The sequence below is a fragment of the Aotus nancymaae genome, unplaced genomic scaffold, assembly GCF_030222135.1.
Source record: "Aotus nancymaae isolate 86718 unplaced genomic scaffold, 86718_ANA_hifiasm-v0.15.2.pri h1tg000089l, whole genome shotgun sequence".
Lineage (NCBI taxonomy): Eukaryota > Metazoa > Chordata > Mammalia > Primates > Aotidae > Aotus > Aotus nancymaae.
Genome location: NW_026988504.1, coordinates 3935373 through 3958023, shown reverse-complemented (window position 1 = coordinate 3958023; position 22651 = coordinate 3935373). Strand labels below are relative to the sequence as shown.

The 22651-nt window shown below is 53.8% G+C and overlaps 1 protein-coding gene across 10 annotated transcripts in view; it reads right to left on the bottom strand.

The window, feature by feature from the left end:
• RBFOX3 (RNA binding fox-1 homolog 3) overlaps positions 1-22651 on the bottom strand; it is a 527173-nt gene that overhangs the window by 204574 nt on the left and 299948 nt on the right. For all 10 annotated transcript variants that reach the window (XM_012453562.3, XM_064369725.1, XM_064369723.1 and 7 more), the window contains exon 3: positions 14344-14449. The gene's annotated coding sequence lies outside the window, so the exon portion shown is untranslated. The remainder of the gene's footprint in view (positions 1-14343; positions 14450-22651) is intronic.

The window sequence follows — 22651 nt, the reverse complement described above, 5'->3', positions numbered from 1 at the left end:
CTATCCTATCCTATCCTATCACAGAGTCTCACTCTGTCACCCAGGCTGGAGTGCAGTGGTGCAATCTTGACTCACTGCAACCTCCACCTCCCTGGTTCAAGTGATTCTCCTGCCTCAGCCTCCCAAGCAGCTGGGATTAGATATGTACCACCATGCCTGGCTAATTTTTGTATTTTTAGTAGAGATGGGGTTTCACTATGTTGGCTGGGCTGTTCTCGAACTCCTGGCCCCAGGTGATCCACTGCCTCATCCTCCCAAAGTACTGGGATTACAGGCATGAGTCGCTGTGCCCAGCCTAAGTCATTCTTTATTTAGATACGCTGCTGATTTGGGGGCTGACAGATAAGGAGGAATGCTGCCCTATAGCAGTGGCATGGTCCACAAATGAGCTGGATGGAGGAGAAGAGAAAAATAGGGAGGCTGTCAGGGACTCATTCTGGTTAGGATTTCAGCCCCAGCTGCTGTTACAGGATGGGGAGATGAAACAGGGTTGAGAAAGAGCCCTCAGCTGGCATGGGGTCAGGTAGGGCAGGGGAAGCAATGGCACAGACTCACAGAGTCACCTGTCCAACTTCTGGAGCAGGCACAGATTCATACTGCAGCCTACTATACATGCCTGCCTTATAGAGTCAGAAAAGCAAGGCAAATTGAGCCAGCTTTCTAGTCTTCTCCAACAAGCCACTGCTTTTCCCTAACAGTTTCTTCACACTGATAAACTTCTTCTCCAGTCCCCTCAGCAGAATCGTGGACTGGAGAGGAAATTTATCAGATTAGATGGGGCATAATTTTCACCCAGTTCTAGCCTTGAGTGTCTGTGCTCTACTCTGGTAGCAGACACCTTTGCTTTTTTTTGTTTGGACAGAGTCTCACTCTGTCTCCCAGGCTGGAATGCAGTAGTGCAATCTCTGCTCACTGCAACCCCCACCTCCTAGGCTCCTGCCTCCACCTCCCGAGTAGCTGGGATTACAGGTGCCCACCACTGTGCCCAGCTAATTTTCATATTTTCAGTAGAGACAGGGTTTCACCATTTTGGCCAGGTGGCCAGACTAGTCTCAAACTCCTGGCCTCAAACGATCCACTTGCCTTAGCCTCTCAAATTGCTGGGATTACAGGCGTGAGCCACCACGCCTGGCCAGACACATTTGTTGCTTTTTGCTGTTGTTGTTTTGAGATGGAGTCTCACTCTGTTGCAACCAGGCTGGAGTGCAGGCTGGTCTCAGCTCACAGCAACCTCCGCCTCCCGGGTTCAAGCAATTCCCCTGCCTCAGTCTCCCGTGTACCTGGGACTACAGGTATGTGCCACCACGCCTGCCTAATTTTTTGTGTTTTTAGTAGAGACAGGTTAGCTAGGATGGTCTCGATCTCCTGACCTCGTGATCTGCCCGCCTCGGCCTCCCAAGGTGCTGGGATTGCAGGCTGAGCCACCTCGCACCAGGCCAACACCTGTTTCTTAGAGAAACAGGAAAGATGGGGGAAGCGGGGGCGGGGGGAAAGGCAGGAGTTCAGCACCAAGGACAGCGACCCGCGGTGGGAGGCGCTGCCAGCCGGGGCTGCTCACTGGACTGGGGGCTGCGTTGGAGAAGGCCTTGGTTCAGCTCTGCCCCATGCCCCTCGGGCACACATTTATCACCTGGAAACAGTGGCCAGTGCTCAGGAAGGCTCATGCCACTGCGGACCTGCCTTCATTTAATCCAAAACACGATTGCTCATCACTTGCTTTATAATTCATTTCCCTGCCAACTCCCTGTTTGAATAGCTTCCTAAAGTTTTGTCCATCAAGAGGAAGAGATTCTCTTTTGGGGGTGGGTGAGACCTTGTCATGGAAGAGGTCAGTGGCCAGTTCAGGCAGTGTGGACTTTCACAGAGATCGTGGTGTGTTTCTGTGTCACTTGGAGTCTAGCTCGTCCTTCCTAACACCTTTGGCCCTGGTCAGAGACTCCATGTGAGAGAAGACGGCCACAGGGAACATGCCTGGATTTGGGAATCTTCTCAGAGGCCACGGTTTTACCTGACACCAGTCGCTGGGGCCCATGAGCCACGCAGCATGCAGATGACATCCTCCTCGTGTGTCCTCGCTAAATCCACAGCGCTAGAAATGCATTTAAAGGCAATCCTGCCTGCCCACAGCAGATTTTCCATACCCTGGCAATTGGAGCATGGTAAGGACGAGACACAGCTGCCAGATCTGATTTCTTAAATCAAGATTCGTTTTGTAGGGAGAGCAGGAGGAAAAAATTAATGCACAACCTGGCAAGGTGAGGGATTGAGGGAGGGATGCTCGCCGCCTTGGCGGCTCTGTCCACTTCGGGTGGGAGCCAATTCCTTTCCAGCAAGTGACTTCCAGCTCAGGGAAGGGGAGGGGCTTCCCACAGGCAGCCTGGGATGAGCAATGCCTGGCTCAGGGTCTGAGTGCTGATGGAAAGATCAGAAGTTGTTGGCTTACATTTTGTTTGATTTGTTTTTCTCTGAGTTTTCAGCCATTCTCACCACGTCACACTCGGTTTCCTGCCCTGCCCCCACTGTCGGCTCCCCTTGCTCCCCCAGCACTGTGTGTCCATCCCACAAGGATGGATGAGCCAAGCTGCTCAGGCACAGCTGGGGGGTGGGGTGAAAAGCCTGGGGTGTGCTTGAAGATGGGTGATGGCAGCACTGGGAGGGGGCTGTGCAGCCTGATTGGGTCTGTCTGTGGCAGGGCAGTGGGGAAGAACGGTTATTTGTAAATAATACTTAATTGAGGAGATTTAAATAATAGATGAGCCAGCGTCATTCCCAGTGGCCCAGCAGTACTGACGGCCACCTTCATTCTTCCATTTCCCAGTTACAGCTGGGTGGGGCTGGACCTGGGGGAGGGGTGTCAAGAAGGGGGTGGAAGAGGGCAGGGCAGCAACAGGGTGAATTAGAGACTTTTGTTGCATTTAATATCAATTCATTTTGAAGGCCGCTGACACAGCCAGATTTAATGGCTCCACATTTATGGGGTTCCCCAGTGCACAGACGCAAAAGGAAAATACAAAAGCACTTTTAAAAAAACAACCTGCCATCACCAAAAAATTAAAATGTTAACCTCCACCCGCAAAAAGCCACAAACATACACACACATACACACACCACACACACACAATCTGATTTTGATTTCTCATGTGGTCAAGGGACTCGTCTCATTACATAATAATCACATTGTTTGCTAGAGTTGGGTTGGGATTTGCTGCTCCAAGGGCCAACTTTATGTGATGTCTGCAGGTAAAAATGACAAGTATAATGAGGACGTCAGCTAAAGGAACACGCTGAAGAACAGGCACAGTCCCCTGACTGGAGGAGGGTGGCCCCAGTCTAACCCCTCCCCGGGGAGCTGGGCTCCCAGGAAAATGCCCAGAGGAAGAGTCCATGCCTGGCCTCCAGCCTGGGAGGTCTGCTTCCTCCACACATACCAGCTGTAGACTCTCCTCCCTCCTCTCCCTCCTCCCCTTCCTCCTCTTCTTCTTTTTTCTTCCTCCTCCTCCTCTGTCTTCTCCTCCTCTTGTCCTTCCTCCTTCTTTTCCTCTTCCTCTCCCTCCTCCTTTCTTTTCTTCCTCCCCTTCTTCTCCCCTTCCCCCTTCCCCTCTTATTCTCCCTCCTCCTCCTCTTCCTCCCTGTCATCCTCTCCTTCCTCCTCCCCCCCACTCTCCCTCTTCCTCCTCTCCTCTTCCCCTCCATCTCCTCTTCCTCCTCCCCCTCCCACTCTCCCTCTTCCTCCTCTCCATCTCCTCTTCCTCCTCCCCCTCCCACTCTCCCTCTTCCTCCTCTCCTCTTCCCCTCCATCTCCTCTTCCTCCTCCCCCTCCTCTTCCTCCTCCCCCTCCTCTTCCTCCTCCCCCTCCCACTCTTCTTTCTCCTCCTCCCCCTCCTCTCCCCAGCAGCTCTGGCTTTTCCCTCCTGATCTTGGCCGGTGTCTTGCTCTGTGTTTGTTCATTTTCTTAAAGTGAACTCCAAGGCCCACTACCTGCCCCCTCTTCTCTGAGCAGCCATGAGTGGGGTACTGGGGTCACATAAGAACTGAATGAGAATGATTCCCAGCAAACCGCTGACACCCTGAACTCCCATCTAGGGATTTAGAGAGTGCTCCTTCCACGGGCCCCATGGGATCCAGCCTCCCAGGCAGGCTTATCTACGACCAAGGTGCCCTTCATGTGAGCCAGCCCTGTGGAGAAGCACCAAAGCTGGGATGCTGCTGCACCTCCTGGGCCAGCCCCAGGGGAACTAGTATGGCAGGTGAGGTTCATGTCTCCCTGTCGACGTGGCTTCCTGGGTCCATCCCCCTGGTACCACTGAGACCCCTTCCAATCAGCAACCCCAGGGTCCCAGGAGCAGGCTGGGCACTGGCCTCCAGGAGAATGGAGCAAAGCTGATGTAGGACAGACACTGGAAAGCTGTGGGGCCCAGTGCCCGCCACAGAGCAGGGGCCACAGGCCAGGGCACAGCGTGCCTTTTCCAGGGACATGGGGGTCAGGCCCAAGTTGTGGTTCATTCACAATAAACACAGCTGGCCACACTGACCAGTCTGTAGGTCCCAGCCCACCTGGGGGTGGCCCCCAGAAAGTTATGCCCTTAGAATCAGGCCACAGGAGCAGATGGGGCAACTGAGGTCCTGAGTGCTTCCCCGCCCCACTCCAGCTACTCTTTAGAAATTGTTCTAGACAGTTGAGCAGAAAAGCCTATTTGTCTGACTACACCCAAATGGTCAAATTTAAAAAAACAAGCCTACGAATTACAAACAAAGCGTGTGTCTGGGAAGATGGAACGGGTATTAGTGTCCCATTCTGGTAGCTTCTCCTTGCGGAGAGTTTGCTGTCAAGCAAATATACAATGCCTTTGGGTTAAGTCACTGGACTCTACAGCATCTTAGAGTAAACAATTGAAGGTACACGTGAGGCAGCTCAGACCAGGCAGGTCCAGGAGCACTGGGAATGTCCTCTGGAAGTCAGAAGAGCATCTGCAGCTACTTTGCTGCACCCCATCGAGCAACACCCCAGGGAAAAGGAGCTACGTCTGCATTTAATGGGCAGTTTGTTAGACACCAAATAAGTGCTGGGCACTGTGAAGGCGTGGATGGGGGCAAAGCTAAATTGCAACAAATCTCGGCTTTTAGCTGTTCCCTCCTGGTAGAGAAGGGACTGGAGGCAGAGCCTGGCGTCATGATGGGTGAGCGCAGAAAGCAGAGAGGCGGCGCTGGGAGAGTCGGGGCTAGCTTTTCCAGGAGAGGACGCCTGGATTAAATATCAGAAGACAAGCAGCTTTTGACTAGCAAGGGCTTTCCAGGCCAGGAAGCAGCATAGCCAAGGGTGCAGCGGTCAGCAAGCCAATGCTTCACTTGATGGAGAGGGTCAGGAAGATCCTTCGGCCACCAAGTCACCAAGTCAATGCTTGGTGGAAAGCGGGGCGCCAGGAGAACCGTGTTTCAACCCCAGAACCTGCCAAGGAAGCCATCTCAGGCCAGTGATGCATCGGAAAGTGCCCCTGAGATCTGAGGGTCATCTCAGCTGGCAGGCTGGGGGCCCCTCCTCTGGACACTGCCCCCCACCACTTACACACCCTGAGTTTGAGGTGTCAGGGGCGGTGGGAGAGCTGGAGTGGTTTTTCAACCAAGGAAGTGGAAGAGAGTAGAGGGCTGTGGTGTGGGCATCGCTGCCACATGTCAATGCCACTGGCCACGAGTGATGTCGACCTTGATGGCAGAACGAGACAGCAGCAAACAGACCCTGGAGGCGTGATCGATCAGGGCTGGGTGGTGGCACCGGCGGCGGCCTGCTGATGTGAGGCTGGGAGGCGGGAGGGCATGCGTCTGTAACTGGAGAGGTTTGTCTGGATTCAGCATTGCTGAAATCCTCCCTGGCAGCAGATGCAGCTCGCCTCGGAAATATGGGAGGGACGTGGGAAATGAACGGATAAGTAAGAGGCCAGGTGCGGTATCTCGGTGCTCGCAAAACAGAGGCCAGAGAGGGCGAGATGTAGGGGCGGGTCCCATTCCGGAAAACAAACCTGGCAAACCCTGCCCCTCACCCAGACACAACCCTGGACAGCGTCAGGCACTGTTAGGGGCTGAGTTTTGTCCCCTCGAGATTCCTATGTTGAAGTCCTAACCACTCGTCCCTCAGAATGGGACTGTACAGCTGGCCCTCTGGATCTCAGGGTTCTGCAACTGAAGATTCAACCAACTACAGATTAAAAGTTTTAGAAAAATAAATAAAAATAACAATCCAATGATATCAATAACAGGATTGAAAAAATACAGTGTAATCGCTCTTTACATGGCATCTACATTGTATGAGGCCTTGTGAGTCAGCTAGAGGTGATCTGAGGGTCCAGGAAGACGCGGGTGGGTTACATACAGAGGGCCACACCGTTTCATACTGGGGTCTTGAGCATCATCAGATTGTGGGGTTTCTGGAACCAACCCCCTGAGGATACCAAGGGGTCACTGTGTTTAGAGATATAGACTTTAAAGGGGAAATTTGGCTAAACTGAGTTAATGAGGGTGAGTCCTAACCCAGTGTGACTGGTCTCCTGAAGAGGAGATTAGCAGGGACGCAGACAGAGGGACGGGCACATGAGGACACGGAGAAGATGGCATCTACATGCCAGGGGGAGTGGCCACGTCCCCGCCTCCAGCATCTCTGTTTAGACAGCACCTCAATACCCCACAGGGCTTTCCTCGATTAGGCCTTTGAAGGAACCTGCCAACACCTTTTTATTTTATTCTGTTGAGACAGAGTCTCGCTCTGTGGCCCAGGCTGGAGTGCAGTGGCGTGATCTCGGCTCACCGCAACCTCCGCTTCCCAGGTTCCAGTAATTCTCCCACCTCAGCCTCCTAAGTGGCTGGGCTTACAGGCACCTGCCAGCATGCCCGGCTAACTTTTATATTTTTAGTAGAGATGGGGTTTTGCCATGTTGGCCAGGCTGGTCTCAAACTCCTGACCTCAAGTGATCCGCCCACCTCAGCCTCCCAAAGTGCTGGGATTACAGGCATGAGCCTCTGTTTCTGGCTCCTGCCGACACCTTGATCTTGGACTTGCAGGCTCCAGAGCCACGAGAGAAGAAATTTCCATGGCTGGGGCCGCCCTCTCTGTGCTGTGTTATTGTAGCCCCGGGAAATCGGTACGGGTCCCAAGCACCCAGCATTGCCCTGGGAAGCACCCAGAATCCAGCAGAGATGGGAAGAACCCGGAAGGAAAGTGGGTGATGCCATCCAAAGTGGGGAGATGGGATCCTACTAAATTGCAGCCCTGATTTAAAAAAAATCTCTTTTATTTCTTAATAAAAATGAAATAGAGGCATAGACTTTGGGAGGAAATCCTGGAGGAGGGGAGAATCTGCGTGGGTTAAAGAAGCTTAACTATGAATGACAGAAAGATCTACCAGACGGTCAGTGACGAGACCAGGAGGCCAGGGCGGAGTGGACTGGCGTGTTCTACCAGAACTGATGGGGGGACCGTTTCGGATAAAGACGACATTGCTGTGACTATTGTTATTGCTGTTTTGCCCGATGTGATCAACGCCCAGGGCATCTGGTTTCCAGGCCAATATTTCGAGACTCTGGGGGAAACCCAGATGTGACCCTGTGCCTCTGCTCCAGAGACCTTGGTGAGGCGCTCGGGGCTGCAACTGTATTGTAAGTTTCTAGAAGAGATGAATGGGTCTCGGGAGAAAATGGACCTTTCAGTGTTTCCTTTCCAGAAAATTCTTCCTTAGGCAGCCACAAAACTTTCATAAACAAAGTCCCAAACAGGAGAGGCATGGCGGCCAGGATTGATGCAGGGCCCCTGACTCCTGCCTTTGCTCTGAGAGAACATGCCCTTCTTCCCCACTGTTGCCTCCTGAAATCTCACGGGCCACCAGGTCACCCCTTTCCAGTCCCTGCCCCTCAGGAGTTTTAGCACATGTAGGGCCCAGGGAGTGGCCTCTGGCTAGGAGAGGCTCCCCAGTCTCAGAGGCCACTCTCTGGGTCCTGGCCCGTTCAATGCAGTTCCTATTATATGAAGGACTTCACACACCTGGACCAAGCCCTGTAAGAGGCCCAGACCTCTGGGGCCTTGACTTGTACATCTGGGTCACACCCAGACCTGGAACCCCTCTGGGGTGAGCAGTTAATAGAAGACAGGGTGTCCCAGGGCGCTGCAGCTCCAATAAGCCTTGTGCAGCGCCGGGGGGAACGCTGCCTGGTGGCGTGTGTGTTTTCAAGCCTGAGACCACAGAGGTGTACTCCAAACAGTGTGGCACTCAGGGTCGCCCTGACAAGGCTCCGGCCCTGCTCATCTAAAGGCTGTCTGTGGGCCAGTCTCACAGGATTTGCCTTCACGTGTGAGAAAGCAGGGGAGGAGCACCTGCTGGAAAGCGAGTTTCCAAGTCGGTCCATCTTCCATCACACAGTGGCAAGATACTCGTAAAAATCCAGACCCACCCACAGCAGCACTACTCCCAGTGGCCAAAAGAGGGCAGCAGCCCAGGCGTCCATCCAGGAATGGATGGAGAAGCGGAATGCGGTCCACCCATACACTGGAATCTATGGGGCTTTAATGAGGAAGGAAATCCTGACACAGGTCACAGCGTGGATGAGCCCCGAAGATGTTATGCTTGGTGAAATAAGCCAGACTCAAAAGGACAAATACTGTGTGATTCCACTCACGTGAGGTCCCGAGAGTCATCAGCTCACAGAGATGGAATGTGGGATGGAGACTGCAGGGGGCTGGTGGTTGGGGTGGGGGGGTTCTAAACTTGGGGGAGGTATTATTTAATGGGAACAGGGTTTCAGCCTGTTCAGGAGGCGGATGGTGTGATGGTTGCACACAATGTAAATGAACTTATACCACTGGACTAAAAACAGTCAAGTTGTCAGCGTTTGCTCTGTGTATTCTAACATAATTAAAAACAAATGTGTGCACCCGCTGAGCTCTCACTGTGCGCCGGGCACTGTGCTGATTCCTTCACACTCAATAAATAAAGACCCCTCCCCTTCATCAACAGCCCTTCAAGAAAGAAGTTATTGTCCCATTTCATGGATAAGAAACTGAGGCCTAGAGGTTAAGTACATGATCCAGGCTCACTTGCTAATAAGACGGAGCCAGGGCTCCACTCAGGTGTTTCTCTTCCCGGCAAGCGCTACAGAAATGGACGGTGATGGCCGGGCACGGTGGCTCATGCCTGTAATGCCTGTAACCCCAGCACTTTGGGAGGCTGAGGTGGGTGGATCACGTGAGGTCAGGAGTTTGAGACCAGCCTGGCCAACATGGCGAAACCCTGTCTCTACTAAAAATACAAAAAATTAGTCAGGTGTGGTGGCGGGCACCTGTAATCCCAGCTACTTGGGAGGCTGAGGCAGGAGAATCGCTTGAACCCAGGATCACACCATTGCACTCTAGCCTGGGCAACAAGGGTGGAACTCTGTCTCAAAAAAAAAAAAAGAAAAAAAGATGGCGAAAGAAATGAGTGAGTGAGTGAATGAATGAATGATACCAAGTCCCAGGCTTTATACACCATGGAACTTGCCTTGGTTTGCAACGTTTTTGGCTGGTGGTAGTTGGGGCACCTTTTAAAACAAAATTATATTTAAAATATTCCCGAGCAGGGGGTTTGACTTTGGCATGGTGGAAATGTTTTGGAACTAGGCAGAGGTGGTGAAGGTACTCAATGCCACTGAGTTGTTCGCTTTAAAAGGTCCATTTTGGCTGGCCATGGAGGCTCACGCCTATAATCCCAGCACTTTGGCCAGCCAAGGCCTGAGGATTTCTTGAGCCCAGAAGTTTGAGGCCAGCTTGGGCAGCATAGTGAGACCCCATCTCTATAAAAAAAGATTTAAAAAAATTAGCTGGTTGTGATGGTGTGTACCTGTGGTACCAGCTACTGGGGAGGCTGAGGTGGGAGGATTGCTGGAGCCTGGGGGGTAGAGGCGTTAGTGAGCCATGATCACTCCATTGTACTCCAGCCTGTGCATCAGAACGAGACCTTGTCTCAACTAGAATATAATAGTCCATTTTATCCTATGAGTTTTAATTCACCAAATTATTTTAGAAATATGTATACCTGAAATTAAATATAAATATACCAGAAATATGTTTACTGAGTATGTGGTATATGGTTGCATAAATACACACACAAACGCTTTGCCTGTGGGCAGCATCCTCTGACTGGTCTTGGGGAGGTGGGGGCCTCAGGGCTCTTCAGCTGGACTTCTTAGGACAAAGGTGCTCTTAGGGCCTCCACCGTGTGCCTTCAGACGCTAACCTGCAGGCCTGGGATTTGGGTTTCTTTTAAACCTTGTTTCATTAAAAGTCCCCTGAGCATGGTTTCCTCTGAGGTTTGTCTGCTTGCCTCCTGAAATAATAAGTCACATGGGCTGGGGGAGCTGACCTGACCAGCCTCATCAACATCCATTTCCCTTTGTCCTTTAGAGAGAAATGATAGTTTATTTCCCAGGAATGGTTGCTAGGAGCAGACCATCTGATAAATAGATGTGATTAATAATGAGTTAATTAACATCACCTTTCAACTGACAATGAAGAGAAGCTTCCACACACCAGGTGCACAGGCATGTGTGTATGTGCCTGTGTGTGCTGCACGCAGTGTGCACATGTGTTTGTATGCATGTGTGCATGTCTGCCTGTGTGTGTGTGTATACATGCCCACACATGCATCTGGTGGACCTGGGAAGGATCTCCATGAAGGAAGGAACACGATGTCAGATGCACCACCCACTCTGCAGCTGCCTGTGACTTGGGGTTTTACCCACTGCAGGAAGTTTTAATGCCCCAGGGAGCCCATTTCTCAAAGAAGCTCTTTGGAGTGTATGTTTGCAGACTCCTTTCTAATGTGAATAATCATTTTCTAATTCCCGTTTGGAAAATTAATCTTCTAGTTTCTTAGAGTGTAGCACAGAGTTTTGGAAATAGGGTCGGTGGCTAATGCCTGTCTTAGCACTTGCAAACAGGCTCGAGAGATTGGTTATGGTTTTTCTATGCAATGGAATGATATTCAATCATGAAGAATGAGGTTAACAGCAACCTAAAAGTATGTTCCTGAAAATACTGTCTAGTGAAAACAACAGGTTACAAAACAAAAAATGTCTATGTATATATATGCTGGAAGCCCACACACATCACACACACCGAGGTGTAAGCTGCGGTTATAATGCCTATGTATATATATGCTGGAAGCCCACACACATCACACACACTGAGGTGTAAGCTGCGGTTATTTCCGACAGATTGTTCTTTGTTTTTCTTGTCGGTATTTCCCACAAAAACATCTATCGCTTGTGTAATAATAAAAAGATACTGACCTGACTTTAATTGAAAAAGAAAAATATTGATCTTGCGGAAGGTGCCCAGACCCTCCTGACCCCAGGGGAAGGAAGTTGATGGGATCAGAATGAAAGAGGATGGAAATCAAACCCGGGGCCTCTGACTTGGTTCCAACTCTAAGATTCCCCGAAGGTGCTGGTGGCCACTGGGCTGCATGAGGGAGGGCTGGCTGTGAAAGGCGCCGTGTTCTCGGGGCAGTCTCGCTTACACCTGCTGGTGTCTGTGGGAGAACCAAATCCCTCACCCCCTTCCCTTGGCTCCTCCCTCACACCGCGTCTCACGCCCGTGCTCTCCATCACTTTCCAGGGACACCATCCCGAGACCGATTCCCCTGCAGCCTTGCTCTCAGAGGACGCTATTTCAGCAGGGTGGGTGGGCCACCACCCGGCCAGGGCAGGAAGCACAGCTCTGGTTATTCTTAATCAATCATCAATCCCTCCGATGGTGGCCCCGGGGGCTCAGTTCCTGAAGATCAGGCAGATGAAGCAGAGCCAGTAAAAGTTGTTGCCTGTGTGGTGGGGAAGGGGAGAGGTGGGGGCGGGGGACGGGAACCCTGGGGCCAGCCACGCCCTGCTGTCGTAGCTATTACTGGGGTGAAGGGGTCAGTTTCATCCTGCCTTTCAATGCTTATGTTTCTCTTTTCCACCCATCCCAGCTCCCCAAAACAGAATAAGATAAGAAACCCTAAAAAGGTCCACAAAATAATGAGAAAAAAACAAGACGACACAGAGCGGTCCCAGGGGGCTTCCGTTTGGTTCCAGAGACACAGGCTTCTGCCTCCATTTCCCAAGCGTGGCAGAGCCCTGTCCCCTTGTCCACCTGCTCTGGACAGACGGATGTGAAATGGGCTCGGCCGTCCCCTCCAGCGAGCCCCTGAGCAGCGGAGAAAGCCTTTGGAGGAGTCACTGTCAGATCTTTCTGCCTCTCCCCTGGCCCTGCGCTCTCCTCCTGCTCAGACTGTGTGGGCTGGGGCGGGGGGGACCAGCTGCACAGCTCCGAGCTGAACAAACTCCTGAAAGGGCAGGGAGCCTCCGCTGGGCCATTTTTCAGACTTTAACTCCATTGAATGAAACTTGAAAAGCCCTTTCTGTTTGCTCAGCCCGAATTCCCTCTCTGCCATGGGCAGCCAGCCTCTCTCCAAGGAGAGAAGAACCTGCAGAGAGTGCACAGCCTGGCTGACCGTCCAGGGCTGACCTGCCGTAGCCTCCAGCATCCAGCCCTGGGCAGTGGCTGTGCAGGCCAGTGGCTGAAGGCTGCCCAGACTCTGCCGTCACTGGCCACCCTGCTAGAGCTCAGCTAAGGTCAAGTTTCATAAAAGCAGCAGCATCCACAGTCTGACTTCATGTCCAGCAGGTGAAAGCCAGAAAGCACAGACGGAATCTAGCCGATAGGGCCCCATATTCTGCAGAAATATCCTGAAACGAGGCCTGCAGGTGGCTGCCGTGGCCAGATAACCCACATCTGAGCTTCAGCTCTGCCAGTTCCCGGCTGGGTGGCCGTGACCTCCCTGAGCCCTGCTAACAGCACCCGTGCACTTCAACGGCGGAAAGTAAACGAGACGGGGCCATAAGACGTTTCCCCGACCCAAGGCACTCAGCAGCGCTAGCTGACAACACACCAGACCAGGCCAGCTCACACATCCATGCAGAATGCCAGCCACGGCCCGCACGCGTGTGACTCTCCTGAAATTCGGCTGATCAAATGAATCAGTGCAGCAGAGCCTGCTGCTAGCCCACCCCGGCACGCCTGCCCTCGGGAGCACCCCTCCCCTCCCTGCTTTGTTCCTGGGGCTCCTTTCTCTTACTGTTTCCAACTCAGGCTAAATGACTCCTGCCGCAGCCTCCGGGCCTGGGAGAGGATGAGGATGGGGTCTTCCTCGGGGACCATCCCGAGGCCACTTCCTCCCTTTCCTTCCATGCTGCTGAGTCAGCAGAAGGACGTGAGAGGGTCCAGGCCAGAAGGAAGGTGTCAGAAGGTCCAGGGCGCCCTCCCTGCCTCCTTCTCTCGGCCGCCCAGATGCCAACAGCCCCACCAACCTCCTCGGCCTCCCACGGTGGGTGACCTCCGCCACCCCAGCTCCATGGACTCCTGAGAGAGCTCTGCCACGGCTGGTCCTCAGACCTGCCAGCCTGGGCGTTGGGCCTCTGTCAGGAGGGATGTGAGAGGCCGGGGAAAAAGGAAACCCCTCTCCTGGTTTGGGGCCTGACAGTCACAAGTCTTGGAGAGCCTGGGAGAGTCTGGCCCCAGGCCCTCTGAGGGAGTTTTCTTTGATATTTATTAACCCACTTTCTCTCTTGGCACTCAGAGCAAGGAGGGAAACTCAGCCAAGGCTATTAATAGGCCAAGGCCATCCCTGGGGAGAAGAATGAGCTCATACCTACAGCACAGGTGCCAAGTATAATAAAGGCTTCCAGCTCGGGCCTAAATATAGGCTGCGGCCACCTCGGGGCGCAGAAGGAGGGCCTTGCGTGAGCCGTGTGCATTGGCTCGGTTGCCATCCGGCTGGCCGCTTGGGCAAAGCTTTTTGACACCTGTGCCCAGGACAAGCTCCACCGGGAGAGGATGTGTCGGTCACACAGTGCTGTTCCGCCCTGGGTCAGCCCCGGTGGGAGCCACCCAGGAGGCGGGGGAGGCGAAATGACATGCAATATAAATGACTCCTGTAAACAGAGAGTTTAATAAAAAGGCAGTGAGGGGATTTATGGGCAACCCAAGGATAATTACAATTATTTATCTACTTACCCCCCTCGCTGGCTGATCAGTCTATTAATTATCTATTATATACTCGCTGATTTGCATTTCAGTGGGGGGACTGGGGAAGGGCAGGTGAAAAACACAGAAGAGTTGGGGAACCCTGTGGTGGGGACCCTCCTCTCCGCAGACCAAAGCTCCCCCTGCAGATGCCCTCATGTGTCGCCCCCCCCATGGCCATGGCCACCCCCAGGCCTGAGAGAAGCACCCATCTGAGAACCAGCTTGTGGGGAGCAGAAAGCGTTGTGTAAAGAGGCTCGTACCTGTGTGCAGAGGGATGGCTCCAGGAGCAGATTCCCAGCAGGAGGGGCTGCAGACCAGGTCCAGGAAAATGGCGGCAGAATTTCCTCTGGCTGCTGTGACTTCACACTGCATTTTAAGAAGAAAACAAGAGAACAAAACCATTTTCAACCTCTGAATATCTGGAGTGCCTCCGACACACACTCTCTTGATTTAAAATATTACAGGACAGAGGGTCACGGGAACTATGTCTTTTGCACGATGCAAACAGGAACGCGTCAGGCTGGAAGAAGCGGTAAGAAGGTGGCCCTGCTCACCACCTCATGGGTAGGTGTCCTGAGCTCCACAGACCCGGAAACTGCAGGTGAGACTCATGGTATCAAAACAGAAGCTGGGGTCAGAGGGGAGAGTGTCAGTGGGTGACGGGGTCAGGCTGGAGGTTGGACAGATGGGGGGATGGGCCAGTTGCCTGTCCCCAAGACGGGCCCTGGGTCTCTCTCCAGCCAGCAGAGCCTCCTTGGGGATAAATCAGCAGCACCAGCCCCATTACCAGCCCCAGTTCTCGAGCCCTGGGCTGCATCCTAGAGGACGTGTAACGGCCACTGTGGGCTGAGCAGCCCCCATGGTTTGCACTTGCAGCCTCTAGCTACGCCCTTGATGGGAAGCAAGGCTGTTTTCTCATCAGAACCCGTCAGTGTCACCATGAGCGACGCGGATTCTCCTTCTTCGTCTTAGGCTCCCCTGGGATTGACAGTGTGAATGCCTCTGGCCACCAGGCTTCCCTGCTAGATGCTGAGTGGGGGCAATGTCAAGGGGGCACCTGGCTTCTGCCTCTTAGCGGTTCAGTCTGCTGATCTGTGTCGGCTGTGAGCAGGGACTGAGTCTGCCGTGGTCTGAGTGTTTCTGTTCCCTCAAAGGCCGAATGTGACGGTATTTGAAGGTGGGGCCTTTGGGAGGTAATAAAGTCGTGAGGGTGGGGCTCTCCCAGTGGGATGAGTGCCCTCATAAGAGCCTGCCTGCCTCTCTCTCTCTCTGTCTCCCCACCCCCCGCCCTCCGCCAGGTAAGAATACACCAGATGTGTTGGCACCTGCGTCTTGGACTTTCCAGTCTCCACATCTGTAAGAAGTAAATGTTTGTTGGGCCAGGTGTGGTGGCGCACGCCTGTAATCCCAGCACTTTGAGAAGTTGAAGTGGGCAATCACTTGAGGCCAGGAGTTTGAGTCCAGCCTGGCCAACATGGTGAAACTTCATCTCTACTAAAAATACAAAAGTTAGCTGGGCATGGTGGTGGGCGTCTATGATCCCAGCTACTAGGCAGGCTGAGACAAGAGAATCGCTTGAACCCAGGAGGCAGAGATTGCAGTGAGCTGAGATTATACCACTGCACCCCAGCCTGGGAAACAGAGCAAGACTCTGTCTCAAAAAAAAATAATGAAAAACTAAATGTTTGTCGTTTAAGCCACCCACATCTTGTTATAGCAGCCCCAGTCCACTAAGACAGAGCCTCATGTGGCTTGTGTTCCTCAAAGCAGCTGACAGTGGGTTTTGCGCAGGTAGGAGGAAGGCAGATGGGGCAGGAAAGGGTGTCACATGATCAGAGGCTCCACTGAAACTCTGACTTTTCCTCCCTCCACCTCTTCTGAGCCTTCCTCACCCACCCCGTGGCTCTGGCTCCATGGGCACTGCCCCATCCCCTACATGCCCTCTACCCCACCATCCCACTTCTCACACCTGCTCCTTGCTCCCCCTGCCCCACCCACAGGGCCCTCTGGTTGGATTTGACCTCAGGGTCCTCGCACGTGTCATCCTCTCCTCCAGGTGTTGGACAACATCTGCTTGTTCAGGCCTCCTCCCCCCACCAGAGAAGCCCCCAACCATCATATCGGAGGAAGCCCCTGCCCCATCACCTGCCACATCTGCTCCTGGCCTGTCACACCATAATCTGGGTTGGCTCTGTGTCCCTGCCAAAATCTCATCTCAGACCGTAATCCCCACACGTAGAGGGAGGGACCTGGTTAGGGGTGACTGGATCATAGGGGCAGCTTCCCCAGTGCTGTGCTTGTGATGGTGAGTGAGTGCTCATGAAATCTGATGGTTGGAAAGTGTTTGGCAAGTTCTCGCCCTCTGCTCTCCGTCTCCTGCTACCTCGTAGGACGCGCACTGCTTCCCCTTCGCCTTCCACCATGATTGTAAGTTTCCTGAGGCCTCCCAGACACCAGGAACTGTGAGTCAATTAAAGCTCTTTCCTTTATAAATTACCCAGGCTCAGGTAGTTCTTTATACACCACAGTCATAAGGCAGTGTCGTCATGTACTCCATTTGTACATGATGCCCTGAAACGGAAGCTTCCTGAGGACACGTGGAGTGGCTGCGTGCCTCCATGCTGGAGTAGGGCCTGGCATGCCACAGGTGCTCAGGGAGTGAGGAGTGAGGAGTGAGGAATGAGGAATGAATGTGTGAACGCGCAGCTACCCTGATGCTGTCTTCCAACTCCTATTTGCACTCCCTGCCTTCAGCATGTCCTCCTTAGCATGGATCCCCCATGCTGTCCCTAGAGTAGATTTTTAAAGCACAAAGGTTGTTTAAAATCCCTTGAAGGACCCTCAAAGTCTGGGGGTTAAGTCCAGATTCCTGAGCCTGAGGGTCTAGGCCCTTCACAGTCAGTTTCACCTCCTTCCCAGGGTCCTCTCCCCATGATTGGTGCAAACCTCAGCCCGGCCGTCCCGCCCAGGCCAGGGTGAGACCTCCCCTATGTCCCCAGTGCAAACTGTCACCAAGCTCGAGGCTCCTGTAGACTATTTTCTGCACTCCTCCCAGCAGAGGCTCCCATGGGCACCCCCAACCCTGTCTCTTTTTTCTCTCCTACCTGACCCCCAGCCCCGCCCTGCTTCCCGGACACCCAGCAGTGGCTGCGCATTTCCCCACTGCCGAGGGTCCTGTCCTGTCGGGGAGGTGAAGCTCCTGCAGGCTTACAGAGGAGGAGGACCTCTACCCTCCTCCCGCATTCCCCGGCCTCTGCCTGGGCCTTTCTGTGGAGGGAGCACCGCTCTGTCGCTCGCTGGCAGCACAGACAAGTCACCCCCAATGCTACCTCGGCATTAAACATCTAATGCAAGTTAGGAGCCCATTTTCCATAACGCTCAGAAACAGTGCTGCTCCCAGGAGCTCACTGCCCTCTAGGCCCATCCACTGATCCCTGGTCAGCAGCTCTTGGGGTCTCGGGACATTTGATGGTCAGTGTTAGGCATCTACGTGGCCAGGCTGTTGTCCCCTCATTCAGTCCAGCACGAACTCAGGTGTTGCTGGGTGGTATTTGGTAACTGGCTAACGTCTAAAATCAATTGACTTCAGTATAGGATGTGGCCTTTCATAATGTGGGTGGGTGGGCTTCATCCAGTCAGTCGAAAGGCCTTCGCAGCAAAAACTAAGGCTATCTGGGGAAAAACATTCTACCTCAAGACTGCAACACCAGCTGGGCATAGTGGCTCACGCCTGTAATCCCAGCACTTTCAGAGGCTGAGGCTGGTGGATCACCTGAGGTCAAGAGTTCGAGAGCAGCCTACATGGCAAAATCCCATCTCTACTAAAAATACAAAAATTAGCTGGGCATGGTGCTGGGCACCTGTAGTCCCAGCTACTTGGGAGGCTGAGGCAGGAGAATCGCTTGAACTGAGGAGGCACAGGTTGCAGTGAGCCAAGGTCATGCCATTGCACTCCAGCCTGGGCGACAAGAGCGAGACTCCATCTCTAAATAACTAACTAAATAAATAACTGCAACACCAATTCCTGCCTGAGGTTCCAGCCTGTCTACCCGTCCTATAGAGTTCAGATTCAGCAGGCACTGCAATAATGTGACCTAGTTCCTTAAAATGGGTTCGATCTATCTATCACCTAACTACCTGCCTACCTGCCTAGGTCCTATTGACTCTGTTCTCCTGGAGAACTCTGAGTCAGGGCAGGGCCTCTGGGGTCTCTCTCAGATTGGGATTCTGGATCTGACCCTGTCCATCAACAGAAGCAGCCAGCCCCGCCACCTGCCCTCATCGTGGGGACCCTTGTCTAGTCTGGCCCAGTGCTCTCACTCGGACGTAGACCACCTCTTCATGGTCTACCCAGCATGCAGTTTGGGCTGGTGGAGTAGGCAGTGGTGCCCCCAGGATGGCAGAAATCGGGTGAGGAAGGAGGCAGCCCGAGGCCTCATGTCTGCTTGGGGACAAGGACTGCACTCTCACAAACCTGGAACACACCAGCCCTCCCAAGCCTATGTGAGGTCAGGCGTGGCTGTGATGAGATCGACCCAGGTGCCAGCTTCAGCTCAGGCCTGAAAACCCCTCCCCTGTCAGAGCTGACATTTCAGGACAGGCGTCTCCTCTCTTCCTTCTCCTCCCCCTTCCTGACTATCGCTTCTCAATTCTGATGATGTATCAATAACTGCAAAGCAAAATGCCACAGTTAGCAGCGCTACCGTACTGTAACTAATCGTTTTCTGAATCGATTCTCAGGGTTGTGTGTGCACAGCGAGGTGGGGCTGCGTCTGCGAAGCCACTGCAGCCTTCAGGAATTAGGCACACCAGGAGAAGTTTCAGGAGACAAAGAAGAGGGCTGGGAAGAGAAGGGGGCAGGCAGCGGGAGAGACAAGGAAAAGAGCAGATTTTCAAAAAAAGAGGGCCAGGGAGGTTCTCAAAGAGACAGAGAAGCCGGGGGAGCAAGCCATGGCCTGACCCGCCTTCCTAGGGTGCAGTAGAGGTGAGGAACGGGCTGTGGCCTGAGCACGTCTGATGGATGAGGTGCGGTGGGCAGGAGGCAGGTCACCAGCACTGCGAGGGCAGGAGCATGAGTCTGCCGGGCTCTGTCCCATGCTTTCGCAATGCCCGAGCGAGGACAGCAGGCCAGGCCACACCAAGGTCCCCAAGATGGGGGCAGGTGGTGGGGCTGACTGTCAGGTGACAGGTGCCTTTTTGGGATGGGGACACAGGGGAGAGGGCAGATTACTGCACACCCACCTGTTCCAGGCAGCAAGAAAGACTCAGGCCCAGGAAGCCCTCCAGCTCCTTTGTGCACATAAAAAGACTTCAGGGGTCTCCAGAGCTCATGCACTTAAGATTTTATTGGCTTAATAAACTGTGCTGCTGCTGCCTGCGGGTCTTCCTTGGCCTAAGCACATGTGAGGATGGTGGCGGGGAGGGCAGCTCTCTCTGGCTGCTGTAGTGTCCTCGAGCAGGAGAGAGCTGGCGGGAGTGGGAGGGAAAGGACAGGCAGCTTAGACAGGGCTGCAGGGCCACATTGGGACCGAGGGAGGCCCTTTTTGCAGCGTAACCCGTTAACCCTTCCAGTGACGCTAAGAGGAAACTGAGGTGTAGAATGCTGGGGGAACCCACAACCTGCATGCCAGCAGACCTGGGACTCAAACCCAGGGAATCCGTCTCAAAAGCCCAGCTCGGCCACCTCCACACTAAGCTCTCACTCTCACTAAGGTCGACCAGCTGCTGACTCAGTTTCCCCATCTGTAATGTGAACTCTAATAGCTGCCCGCCTTGCTTCTGGCACCTTCCAGGCTCCTGCATACCTCACTGGGGTGAGAATTACCAAAGGGGTAGGGCAGACAGGGCTGGGGGAGGCACCACCTGGCTCCAGGGGCTTTCTTAGCGAAGTGTCAGAGATGGGACGGATGTCCCCACAAACACCCAGAGCACGGACCTCCCAGTGAAGCACAGAGACTACCACGGCCTGGGTCCATGCCTCGCTTTCTCACTCACTCATTCATCGACTCATTCATTTAGCCATGCTGCGCTGGGCCTATTCACCTGTTCCCACTCTGAGGTCTCACCCCAGACCCCCTGCAGGTCCCACAGCCAACCATCCCGGCCTCTGCTCAGTGTAGGGGAGCAGCTACAGAGCCCCTGCAATCCTGACCAGAGTCCAGGAACACACTCAGGGGAGCCAGGGAGGGAACGGGCTGGGCAGGGCCTCGTCTCTTCTTCCTGGAGGTAAAGTGAGGCCAGGCCAGGCCTGTGTTCTGCCATGGGCATGCCTTGCTCAGAGCCTCCCTTCCCACCTCCAAATCCCTGGGGACTGTGGCTTCACCCCAACCTCTCAGCAAGGCTCCTGAGGCAGCAGCATCTCTGCCTGGGGACGGAGGGGCACTTGCTCCCGAGTTTCAGAGCCCAGGTCTTGAGCCTACCACACCCCACACAGCCGCCCAAGCCAAGGGGCTCCCCTGCCCACCCTTCCACCTCCAAGAGCTACTGTGTGGCCACCACAAATATCTTCAGCCTCTGAAAACAGGGAGGCTGTTTATCCTTCCTTGCGTGTCCCACTCTTGCCCGCAACTGCTGGGAGGGTCTGTGGTCCTGCAGACCGGGCCTGGGGGCTCAGGTAGCTGGATAGCCTCAGAGGACAGCGAGGGGTCACAGCCCCAACAGGGCGTTTCAGTCACAGGCTCACGATCATTCCCGGGGGTCCCCAGACAATGGGGTGTAACAAGAGAGCCGAAACTTTCTGAACGGGTTTATTTTACCAGAACGGCTTCATGTCTTGCTCTAAATCTGAGGTGCAGGCTGCTTTCCTGAGTGAGAAAGTAGGAGCTGGGGTGACTGCAGCTCTCTGGGAGCGTGCTGGACCCCCAAACCCACTGAGAAACAGAGGACAAGGCCGTGGCAGCCAGGTAGCTCCAGAAAACACAGCACGCCGGAGCTGGGCTCTCGTGGGCACAGTGAGAACGATGGGCCTCGGCGTCAGCGACGTCTCACACGGGGCGGGTGGGACAGGCAGGTCCAGATGCCCTGGGCGAGACCCGGACAAGATCCGCCACCCGCAGCCAGGTACACGCCCGAGACAGGAGGCAGCCATCAAGACTCTCACGCGGCATTCTTCGAAATAGCCGCACTTTGCAAACTACCGGGAGTTTCATGAATGAAAGAGTGGGCAAAGAAAACAGAACAGGTTTCTAAGTCAGACTCGCTACAGTAAATAAAAGGAACGTATCAGAAACACACCCGAGCTGCCGACACCACGTTCAGTCAAAGAGGCAAGCTGCAAAAAGAGGTCATGCACGTGCATTTGAAGGAGACCTAAAACAGTGTGCGCTCTGGTCCATGCTTACACGTGTGTGTAAATGATTTTTCAAGGGACAGAAATAATACATGCCAAATCGGCGCTCAGAGCGGCCTCTGGGTGTGGGGAAGGCGAACGGGGCTGGGGCTGCTGGGAGGGGACTTGGATTTTATCTGTGAGGCTTCATTCCTTTTTTTTTTTTTTTTAAGATTAATGCAAGATAACAAAGTGTTAGTTATTGTTAATTGCAGATAGAGGGGGATAGACATTTATCTTTTACCTCAATTATAAAAATGCTCCAAATTTTTTTTCTGAGATGAGCATGGTTAGATGGATGGCCCCTTGCAGGAGAAGACCCTGATTACACACGTGCGTGACACAAAGCTGGTGTCAAAGCACAGTGGTGTGTATGATTAGTGGCTCCACAGCACCTCATTGGCTGGTGGCCTGATGACCGAGTAAACGGAAGATGTACAAGGTGGCGTGATTCCGGAGGGAGCCACATCCCAAGAGGAAGTCAAAGCCATCTCATCCCTAGTGACAGCCTCGAGACCCTCCATGTCTCCAAGAGCTAGGCTCCCCTGCATCCTTCCCTCTGGGGACCCAGGCCCTGGTCTTCTGAGCAGAGCGTTCTCCATACTCCTGAGAAGGAGGGCAGAAAGTGCTGGATGCAGAGGTGGCTTCTCCCTCTTCTCATGCCACCATCTGCAGGCTGACAAGGAAGCCAGAGGGGCCGTGAAAAGAGCCACATCTCCCATCCCCTGACTAATGGGACCCACAGGGTCGGGGAAGAGCAGTGTTTCCCAGGCTGCGCCTTCACACGTGCTGGCCGCTGCAGCCGGACAGATGTGCACCCTGGTCCTTGCTTTGATCTCACACGGTTACACTTTCAGTGTTACAAGCTCATAAAAGCCGCATGATCAAATTCCAGGTCATTACTCAAGGAAAGGGACCCCTCTGTGGTCGACAGCGACAGTTTCAAACCAATTAAAATAAGCCTGGCGTTCCTGCAGGCTGCCGCCGTGCCGCCACCCTGGGGGTCTCGGAGGGCCTTGCTTGCAATGAGCAAGACGTGGGAAATGTTAATGAAGATGCTTAAATGGCACGCCGAGGGGATTCCAGTAAATAAGGCCACGCGGAAGGGGTTGGGGAGAGGCCTCCCGAGCTAACCCTGGAGGAAACTTCAATAAACACGAGATTGGATTGGAAACAATGGACTCCGCCAGGGGTGGGTCCGTCGGCAGCGCTGGGAGGGGTCTTTGGGGGAGGAAAGCTAT